Genomic DNA, 9,509 nt, shown 5'->3' with positions numbered 1-9,509 from the left:
GCTTTTACCCAAACCTCCTCAAAACCCCAAATAAGTTACCCAGACCTAATCCAATATCAAAGGATAAGGTCTGTAAACACAAGCAGAGTTCATTAAATTAGGTCTTCCAGCATAACGTCATGTTCACAAGAATAAACATACTTATACACACATACCTCAAGTGTCATCCTAGAATCGGCACGCAGACAATTCCACATCCAGGAGAAACTCCCCTATTTGCCCAAAATTTCCATCGCTAAGCAAGTTAGTTGTTAAGTGAATTATCTCCATTTTACGACCTTGCTTGCCACAATTGTTAAATGAGTCACTGCAGTTGTTAAATAAGTAACACGGTTGGTAAGTGAATCTGGCTTCCCCATTGACTTTGCTTGCCAGAAGGTCACAAAAGATGATCTCATGACCCTGGGACACTGCGACCGTCATAAATATGAACCAGTTGCCAAGCATCCAAGTTTTGATCACGTTACCATGGGGATGCTGCTGCAATGGTCGTAAGTGTGAAAAACGGTCCTAAGTCACTTTTTCAGTGCCGTTGTAACTTTCAATGGTCACTAAACAAATGGTTGTAATACAAGGACTATCTATAGAAGAAATAAGCCCCCCCCACAAACAGATTCTCCCCTCCCCACTTCTCCCTCCCCCCAAGTGCCAGAGTCCTTCACGCCAGCTTCTCTTGGAAGCTCCCCTGTGCACAGTTTGAGACTTGAAGACTGCCTTGCCCTGGAAGGACAGGGCTGGGTGGAACTCTGAACCCAGACTTTTCAATGCTTCCTGCACTTCTTTCGATGCAGTCTGTTGCTTTTCCTTCCAGGGCTGTCACACAACTGCACCATCCATCTTCAGATTGCCCTGTAATTAAACCTACAAGTTGTGCAAGGCCTGATAGGATTTAACTTGACCACTTTGGCTTGGCTACTCAGCAGAAACCATGTCGGGGGTTGGAACCGAAGGCCATTCCTTAGATTTGGCCAGACAGCCAATGCCGCAAGTCTTCCCTGGTCCAACCCAAGAGGCAACATTTTGGTTCCTTCCAACCCTGAGCAGTGCAAAATGGGTCAGCATCACGCCTCTCCTGAAATGCTCATTCACGAGAGCATTGAATGAGCCTATGTAACTCCTGGTTAGGCCTTGGGACAATATCTAGCCATACTTGCTGAGAGCTTCTCTTTAATTAATTCTGGGATTAATGAGGTCTTAATGTTTGTGAAATCATTCAGCTTTAGCCTGTCTGGTTTTAAACACAGAAGTTCCAGGTTGTCACTCCAGAATATTCATTCTTCGCTTATTTTGTAGCATTTAAATTCAGGGCTTTTCAAACATATGCACAGGGCTTTCATTATGCAGCTCTGGTGCCATCTTGATTTTTATGACCTTTCTCTCTGTGGTCACCTCTGCTTGAGAGAGACTCGATAGCCACGTCCAGCTCTGACGCAGCTCTTCACTTTTTCTCCTCCATCTCTTTCCAGGTTTTTTCTTCTCCTGCTTCCAGACTATCCCCTCAATCCACACATAAAGATTTCTCCCAAAAAAATTTAAGTGGAGCTTCACGCACTTGGGCGAGTGTCCACCACTCATGCAAATGGAGCTGCAGATCTCCTATTCTACCTTGGTGCATAAGAGTGACTCTCAGCACAGCTTTATAAGTAAGCTAAGGTTTCATTTTCAGATAAAGCAATCTTTCCATTCTGAAGTTACCCACGTCTGGGGTATAAGTAAACTAAAACACATCTTAACTTTTGCACAGTTTCTTTTGACTGATTATCCAGATGCATTTCTGTCTTGTTTTATGGGAGAAGGCAACTTGGCAACTTTTAAGCAACCTGAGAACGAGCACTCAAAACACACATCTGTAACCATCGCAACCGCCCAACATGAGTGTTATAATTCTGACACTGCAGATTGGGGGAGGGAAGCTGACAGAGAGGGACTTGCATATCATCGCTGGTCAGAGTTATGTGAGCCTGAGAGCACAAGGCTGCCACTAAATGTGTGCATTTCACAATGGAAGGCAGCTGGAAAGGAAACCTNAAGAAATAAGCCCCCCCCCCCACAAACAGATTCTCCCCTCCCCACTTCTCCCTCCCCCCAAGTGCCAGAGTCCTTCACACCAGCTTCTCTTGGAAGCTCCCCTGTGCACAGTTTGAGACTTGAAGACTGCCTTGCCCTGGAAGGACAGGGCTGGGTGGAACTCTGAACCCAGACTTTTCAATGCTTCCTGCACTTCTTTCGATGCAGTCTGTTGCTTTTCCTTCCAGGGCTGTCACACAACTGCACCATCCATCTTCAGGTTGCCCTGTAATTAAACCTACAAGTTGTGCAAGGCCTGATAGGATTTAACTTGACCACTTTGGCTTGGCTACTCAGCAGAAACCATGTCGGGGGTTGGAACCGAAGGCCATTCCTTAGATTTGGCCAGACAGCCAATGCCGCAAGTCTTCCCTGGTCCAACCCAAGAGGCAACATTTTGGTTCCTTCCAACACTGAGCAGTGCAAAATGGGTCAGCATCACGCCTCTCCTGAAATGCTCATTCACGAGAGCATTGAATGAGCCTATGTAACTCCTGGTTAGGCCTTGGGACAATATCTAGCCATACTTGCTGAGAGCTTCTCTTTAATTAATTCTGGGATTAATGAGGTCCTAATGTTTGTGAAATCATTCAGCTTTAGCCTGTCTGGTTTTAAACACAGAAGTTCCAGGTTGTCATTCTAGAGTATTCATTCTTCGCTTATTTTGTAGCATTTAAATTCAGGGCTCTTCAAACATATGCACAGGGCTTTCATTATGCAGCTCTGGTGCCATCTTGATTTTTATGACCTTTCTTTCTGTGGTCACCCCTGCTTGAGAGAGACTCGATAGCCACGTCCAGCTCTGACGCAGCTCTTCACTTTTTCTCCTCCATCTCTGTCCAGGTTTTTTCTTCTCCTGCTTCCAGACTATCCCCTCAATCCACACGTAAAGATTTCTCCCAAACATTTTTTAAGTGGAGCTTCACGCACTCGGGCGAGTGTCCACCGCTCATGCAAATGGAGCTGCAGATCTCCTATTCTACCTTGGTGCATAAGAGTAACTCTCAGCACAGCCTTATAAGTAAGCTACGGTTTCATTTTCAGATAAAGCAATCTTTCCATTCTGAAGTTACCCACGTCTGGGGTATAAGTAAACTAAAACACATCTTAACTTTTGCACAGTTTCTTTTGACTGATTATCCAGATGCATTTCTGTCTTGTTTTATGGGAGAAGGCAACTTGGCAACTTTTAAGCAACCTGAGAATGAGCACTCAAAACACACATCTGTAACCATCGCAACCGCCCAACATGAGTGTTATAATTCTGACACTGCAGATTGGGGGAGGGAAGCTGACAGAGAGGGACTTGCATATCATCGCTGGTCAGAGTTATGTGAGCCTGAGAGCACAAGGCTGCCACTAAATGTGTGCATTTCACAATGGAAGGCAGCTGGAAAGGAAACCTCAACTGCACTCAGCAACTCCTAAAATTCAAAAAATAGCAAAGGTCTGCACAAGAGCCAGCTTTTCTTCTTCCAAAATAAATAAATGAAGCAGCATCCCTTTCTTAAAGTTCCAAAATATCTGAAACTGCTTGCAACTCTTTCTGCTCCAGGAAGGAAAGCTTCTCCCTGATTGAAAAATAATCGGATGAAATGCCTATCGTGGAACATCACAGATTGGGATTCTAGACGCTTGAGGTTACTAATTTCATAGTTTCTGCTGGTAAAATTTTGCTCCGGGAGTCACGGAGTCTTCTTAGGAGAGAATGTTACGAGCTCTGTGCTATTTGGAGTCCAGCTACCGAATTTTATGGAAAGGATCAGCTTTTTTGGACAGCAGCTCACTCCGTTGGATGTCACCAAAGAGGAACAAAGCTGTCCTCCTACAGTGTTAAGAATCTCAATGTTTTCTCTTCACCACCAAAAGCTGTTATGCATGCCAAAACAACTAGACACAAAGACAGTTACTTCCCCCATGCCATCACTCTGCTGAACACCTAATTCCCACAGCACTGTCTTAGGGCCTATAGATATTTACCCATGTAGTAGGCTGAATTGCTATTATCCTTGTCATCTTCTCATCTTTCCTACTACCTTCTCCTATTGGTATCTTATGATCATCACATTGTATCTTATGCTTAATGATTGTAACTATGATTTATGATCACTGTGTTATTTATATGTACACTGAGAGCTTATGCATTGGAGACAAATTCCTTGTGTGTCCAATCACACTTGGCCAATAAAGAATATTCTCTTCTCTTCTCTTCTCTTCTCTTCTCTTCTCTTCTCTTCTCTTCTCCTCTCCTCTCCTCTCCTCTCCTCTCCTCTCCTCTCCTCTCCTCTCCTCTCCTATTCTGTTTTTACTCTACTCTACTCTACTCTACTCTACTCTACTCTACTCTACTCTACTCTACTCTATTCTGCTGTTTCCATAATTATTTGCAGTAGCAGACAGAGTGTTTTTAATATTGGAAAGTAGATAATCACAACCAAAAGGAGCCTCTCAACTTCTCATCTGTTTGGTTTGGGACTTTGTTTTGTGAAAAACAGATCATGCCCCAGCACATTCCTTCCTTGGGTATTCTGAGGCAACTGTGTTTTCTTCCTGGTGCACATGATATCCATTTCTTTTGCAATTCCTACGGAAAGGAAGTCGGCCTCGTAAGGAGAACACTGTGTATCCTTTCTCCTTGGGAGACTGATGAATTTGCAAAACTGAACAAAAATGTCCTCTTTGGATGCAGGAAGAATGGAAGGATGAAAATATGGCTCTGTACCACCAATGCTTCTACCATAGCTTGACATGTGCAGGGTATGTGCAAAAACATCAGGAATTCTTCTCTTGCTTATCTAAGCCAAAGGAATATTTCCTCCTTCCATTTTCTTTCTTTATGAACCCTTAAAGAACTGGGTGTCCTCACATTCACAGAATCTTTTTCCTTAAATGAAAAAATAGACTAAGTAATAGACAAGCAGAACTAGTGAAAAAGATGAACAAGAAGCCAATGAAATAAATGTCTTGCCATTCCTGTTTTTCCACTTAAGCGCTCCAAAACTCTTATTTTTTTAAATTGAATCTTGTAAAATATTCCGGGCCCCATCTACCAAGGAGGGAAGTTTTCAAACAAAACAATTGAAACAAACAACTTTAATAGTTAAGTGCCAGGTTTCAACGCTCTCTTTCTTTTGTTTCCATTGTGGATCTGTAAAGCAAGAAGGAGTAAAAAAAAGTAGCTTCTTTGCAATATTGGAAAATATTGCAAATATGTCTTTTAGAGTTGGGCAGATATCTGGCCTTCGTGAAATCCCCGGTGAAAAGATTATACTTTTTTCCCCTTAGGCCTATCAAAATTATTTTAGATTAGATTCTTCTTAAAATGTCTTCCACTTTGGCACATCTGATTGTGAGAGGCTGGATCTGTAGGCCTTCTGAACACCTAAGCAGGCAGAAGCGTTGTACTACATTTCCCATCATCCTCAGCCTGCATGGACATGGAGATTAATGCCAGTAGGTACAATCTGCCTGGGAAGCATGAAATCATAGCTAGACAAAAATAGTTCCTGGTGTGTTTTTCCCAGCCTTGAGACTCTCTGGCTGCTCTCATTCATCACTGGTCTCATTTATCACTGTCGTGACTCAAACTCTCATGTTTCCACTTTCTGAGAATATTTCATAAGACGGCTGTTGTCTCCCCTGCGTTCCATCCGATCTTCTTTTGTTGTCTGGAGCTGCTGGCGGGACCTCGGTTAAGCTAAGGTGGTGGTGGGGTTAATATTTTGCTCAGTGAAACGGTTTTGCTTCATCGCAGGCCCGAGACAGCTTTCTTTCTTTTCATTCCTGGCACAAACAAAGCATTAGTTTGTATAAGTTTCCTCTGACTTCTTCCTGGAAATTGTTGGTTGCAAAACAAATGTTGAAACTGGGATTCCAGATAGGAAGAAATGGAACCCCACATCTGGGCACATCTGGAATGTTATGGGCAAGTTAGGAACACAGACCAACAGCTGTCTTGAGCATGCAAAGAGGAAGGAGGCTTATCACTAGACACCCTTTTCAAAAAAAAAAAAAAGTCACGTAAGGGAAGCTGGAAAAAAAGAAAAATAACTACCCCAAGAAGTCAAATGGAAGACAGTGATGGCACCAGCCCTCGGAAAATTTTGAAGACCTTGTTAGCTGCCTCAGGGCCCATTTTGCAGAAGCAAACCGATGAGACTTCCAAACAAGAAAGGGAATCCAGAGCAATCTTGGCCTTGATGCTGAATCACAGAGGAAGCGCATCCACAGTCATGAAGGGGTCGAAAAAGTCAAGATGGCTCCAGAACCATGCATTATGCATGTAAAAAAGGACTGGGACTTTGCTTGCATCATTACGATTGCCATTGTGACTTTTTTGACCTCCTCCCTGCAGGGATGCCTGTCTTTTCTAGACATCCACAAACTTGGCTAAAAATTCTTCCCAAAGGCAGCCAATGGACCCCTCCAAACCCTGGTCTCCTTGGCCAGCTCGCTTCAAGGGGCCAACACACCCACCTCACATCCATTGATGCCTCAACATACCACCAGATCCCACCACTCCAATTAAAATACAATATTTTTTTAAAAAGGACAAAAACAGGCCATAGGACAACAAGTTGATATGAGCCCTCACTGCTTTAAAAGAAGGAAGATTCCCGACTGTTTCAAAACAAAAGACTAAATTGCATCTCCTTCTATTTCCACAAAAGTCTTTAAAAAATTCTTGGAAAGAGATGAGATTGGAAGGTAGGGCTTCACTTGGCCATCTGCCAGTTCAGATTTTTAATTAAAAATCATCTTTAAAAAAAAATATGGCAGTATAGGAAGGGTCTGTATCTCTCTCCTTTGTCTTAGGCCAGGGGTCTCCAAACCTGGCTCAGGAATTCTGGGAGCTGAAGTCCATCAGTCTTAAAGTTGCCAAGTTTGGAAACCGCTATCTTAGGCTAAATGCTCAGAGTTCTGACTATCTAACCTGGTTCCAATCCTGGTTCTCCCTTCTCCTTCCCTTGCACAAAACGTTAGGGCAAGAGGCATCGTCTTCCTTGGCCAAAGACACCCTGGGTTCTTCAAAGGCCTGCTGGGTGCTGCACATCTTAAAAAAGGTGAGAGAACCAAGCAACTATTTCAGTGGAAATGAAATAAAATTAACTAAATATAGTGCATATTACCAAGCAAGGTCTGCTCAACTTTGATTGACTTCAAGAAAATCAAAGCAGAGTCAGACTTGGTTACTACTTGTCTTCCTTCCTTCCTTCCTTCCTTCCTTCCTTCCTTCCTTCCTTCCTTCCTTCCTTCCTTCCTTCCTTCCTTCTTGGTCTATTTTTAGCTTTACACCCCTGTCTTTATTTTATACAACTTAGAGGAGTTTATATAATGCTCTTCTCTCTTATTTTCCCTACCACAACATCCCTGTGAAGTGGTTTGCACTGAGATAGTTACCGACTCAAAGTCACCCATTGGCTTTGATGCTTAAGGGAAAACTAGGATGATGGGAAACTACTAGTAATCCCACAATGGGAAGTTTTTAAAAATCCTGGAAGAAGGAGACAACGATCACTGCTGTTGTCAAGAAGAACAGAGGAAGGTGTCCATACGGCTGAGTTTAGCTCAGCTTGAGGGAATTTTCCTTCAAGCCTCAATTAATGGCAGTGTTTTAGCCAGGAGTGCCCATGGGGGATGGCCAAGAGCCAAGATGGTGGGCATGATTCTGCAAAGCCCCGCCCTTCTGTATGTGCAAGCCAAGTTGATGGATGCACAGAGGGGTGGGGCTTTGACTGCATGTCGTGGCTGCTGCGCTTAGCTATTCTTGGATGATCCCGAACAAGCCAAGCCAAGCTGAGTTGGGCAAGATTAGGACTTTGAAAGTTGACAACCAGGAAATTGCAGAGCTGTAGGCTAGTTTGGCAAGTGAAATGGAAAAGAAATCCAGAAAGCAAAAATAAAAAAAACAGTAACTTCCAGGCGGGTGCCAGGACAACTTACAGGAAGTGCTCAGAAGCCCTCCAGGGCCTTGCATTGAAGAAGACTTTGGACTTTTTTGCACCTTCCCTATTTAGATAAACTGCTTATCTAAAGAAACCATGGCATTATGCTGGCAAGATTTGGGAGGCTCGCTGAAGGATGAATTCTTGGAGAAGCCATAGGATATGGCTGGGTCATTGGTCTCTCTCTAGGAAAGATTCAAATCATGAAGGTGTCTCAAGAAAATGGAGAGGAGTCTCCACAGCTCAAGATGGTGCTCCATCACAAACTATCTGGACTCTGCAAGAGATCCCTGAAGCATCAGGTGAACAGCAACCTCAGGAGACACAACATCCAGGTGAGGACTCGGTGGGCAAACATTTAGTGTCATAACTTTCTGAGGAACCCCAGCAACCTCAGTGATATAGCAATGATGCAATGTGGGTGGAAAAGGGATGTGATTTTTAAAACTCTGATATGAATCCTCCTTTAAAGGTTTGTGTTATAGCTTCTCGGTGTTTCTGACCCTCACATCATGGTCAAAGTGCCTTAAGAAAGAACCACAAATATTCCCTGATTTACAAAGGCAGAATGGCTGAGGACTGGACGGTGTTAACTGAGGCAGTCCTGATTTTTGTTAGTCCCGGACGACAAGAGACTCTATAAACCCTTTTCTACCTAAATAAACCTCCAAAAGCCAGCCAGCCAGAGATATTTGCAAGGGGTTAAAAAAAAGTTAAGATGATTTCTGTGCCCGCACGATGAATGTCCCTTGGCTTTTCAGTTCTGCCTGCAGATCCCCCTGCGGCCATCCAGATCCAACAGAACTTTTTCTGTTTGCACCTGAAGAAAATGAAAGCAAGACACTTCTTTCCTGGGTCTCTGCTCTTTGAATTGTCTTCTTTTCTTTCTTTTCTTTTCTTTCCTTCACATAGTTGATTTGGTGCAGGAGGTAGGAGGACAGGGCTTTGAATGGCTGAATTTCCTCTGCTTCCTTGCCCGGCAGCTTTGGGTCCAGGAGAATTTCCAGTGGCCTCCAAAGAATACCTTGGAAATCTTCACACTCTCCAGAAATGTTTGCTTACTCTGGCCCTGAAATGTTTCTGACTCTCATTAGAGAGAGGGGGAGGGGGAAGAGAGAGAGAGGGAGAGAGAGGGGGGAAGAGAATAATCCTTCCAAAAAAGAGTCCCTTTTTAAAAAAAATGGAACCCATTTTGCGGGGAGGAAAGAACGCCAAGAGAACAAGCAACTGGTGCCTTCCCTCCGTCCCAAGCCAGATCAGATCGCCTGCTGGAAAGCGCAGCAAATGAGGAATGAGTGTTTGGCTCATGCTGTAATGAAAACCATGCCCCAAATCATGCTGAAACAGCCCAGTTTGCATAGCAGCAACATCATATGCGCTCCGGATGCCAAAGTTACTGACGATGCTGCTTGCTGGGTAGGCAGGCAAGGAGACAGAGGAGAGAGAGAGAGAGAGAGAGAGAGAGAGAGAGAGAGAGAGAGAGAGAGAGAGAGAGAG

Source organism: Protobothrops mucrosquamatus, unplaced genomic scaffold (assembly GCF_001527695.2).
Source record: "Protobothrops mucrosquamatus isolate PMUCROS unplaced genomic scaffold, P.Mucros_1.0 scaffold31, whole genome shotgun sequence".
NCBI lineage: Eukaryota > Metazoa > Chordata > Lepidosauria > Squamata > Viperidae > Protobothrops > Protobothrops mucrosquamatus.
This window is presented reverse-complemented; position numbering follows the sequence as displayed.